Source organism: Macaca thibetana, chromosome 4 (genome assembly GCF_024542745.1).
Source record: "Macaca thibetana thibetana isolate TM-01 chromosome 4, ASM2454274v1, whole genome shotgun sequence".
NCBI classification, from domain to species: Eukaryota; Metazoa; Chordata; class Mammalia; order Primates; family Cercopithecidae; genus Macaca; species Macaca thibetana.
Window position 1 is genome coordinate 146237706 of NC_065581.1, and position 2062 is coordinate 146239767.

Genomic DNA, 2062 nt, shown 5'->3' on the forward strand with positions numbered 1-2062 from the left:
ATGAGTCCTTAAAGTGACTGGGCTCTTCCTGGAAAGAGAAATTCAAAGCATGAGGGAGATTTGATGCAAAGGAGATTCTCCGTTGCTGACTTTTGATGATGGAGGTGCCACATGGTAGGGAACAGTGGGCTGCCCATAGAAGCTGAGAGCAACTCTGCGAGCAAGAAGGTGGCAATCACAGTCCTACAACCACAGGGAACAAGATCCTGCCAACAACCTGAATAACTTTGGATGACCCGAAGCCTCAGATTAGAATCACAGCCCTGGCTGACACCTTAATTTTACTCTTGTGAGACCCTAAACAAGGAACCTAGCTGTGTCATGTCTGGACTTCTAACCTGTAGAACTGTGTGCTAATAAGCTGTTGTTTAAAGCCATTAAATTTATGGTAATTAGTTATGCAGTAATAGAAAATGAATAGACCATCTACACTGAAACTACAACAGATCAGATTAAGGGAAATTTTACAACTCTGAGTGGCTACAGTGCTACCGGGAAGTCCTCCACTTACTGGCTTGCTAGTTGCTTCCAACAACTTCCCTGGGCACATATGATGAGCAAGACTCTAGAAAGTCCTCACAGAAAGTTGACCTATTGATCCACTGTATAATTAGATAAACTATTCTGGGAATGTAAAAGTAGTCTGCCAGTTGTGGCTGCAAAGTTTAGATAGATATATATGCCAGAAAACTCATACTATCCAACAATGGTAGGCAAATTGGTGTGTCCATCTAGGTTTATAACCAACTCTTCAATGAATGTAAAGAAATGAGCTTTAAAACAAAGAAATAATACCCAGCACTTTGGGAAGCCGAGGTGGCCAGATCACGAGGTCAGGAGTTCGAGACCAGCCTGGCCAATACAGTGAAACCTCATGTCTACTAAAAATACAAAAACTAGCCAGGCGTGGTGGCAGGCACCTGTAGTCCCACCTACTTGGGAGGCTGAGGCAGGAGCATCGCTTGAACCTGGGAGGCAGAGGTTGCAGTGAGCTGAGACCACGCCATTGCACTCTAGCCTGGGCAACAGAGCAAGACTCCATCTCAAAAAGAAAAAAAAAAGAAATATTATTTTGTTATTGGACTTGCTGAAGGAGATTCAGACAGTAATTATTAACCATATATATGTTGATTGATTGATAAAGCTGTTTGAAGTCATAGACCAGACTTATATACAAATTTTCTGAAAGCTTATTCTAAAAAACTATTAATAGATGTAACTGCCTGGATATGAATTAAAATGCCTGAATATCAAGCCACAACAATGTTTATAAAGAATGATTTGTAAATAACACCTTTCAAAGCACTTTCAAAACGTTAGTAAAAATTAGCTTAATTACAACAAATAATACAATATAACAGGAGTTCTAGGGGACTGCGAATCCCTGGGATTTTTATGTAAAATCAAGTAAGCACATATGCATTTTCCTGTGGCAAAATGTTTCTCTCTCTCCTCAGCTACATAACCTCATGAAAGCTAAAAACCAATGTTGTATTATAAAGTTTCTGAGGTTGTATCTACTTGGAATATACAGATTAATAATTGTTACCAAAAGTACTTTAAAGATATAAAATAAAATAAACCATTAGGGGCATGGTTTATTTGATCTTCTAATTGGGCTGTTTGTTCATGACTTAATGTCTTTTCACGTTTTATTAGATTTGCCAGATGGAAAAAAAGACCTCTACTACCAGGTTGTAACTTCCTTTTTATACCCATTCTCATTTAGATGAACCCTTTGTAAGCAATGATTTCAGCCGCATTCATTTTAACAGCATCTAATGGTCTTTTTAATAGAGTATGAGAAGGCTTTTACACCCCCAGGTAAAATTTTATAAATACATGCAGGTTTTTAAAATTATAATTATAATTACTGACAGAAAGTTAAAGCCAATGAGATAGTTATAATCATTATTGCCTTGATTTAAACATTTAAGAGATACCTTATAAGTTTCAACATAACTCTACAATTTACCTAAAACATTGCCAGTCAATAAAAGTTGTTGAACTTACAAGAAGAATGTTGATACTGTAAAGCTATTTACATAGTTGACATATATAA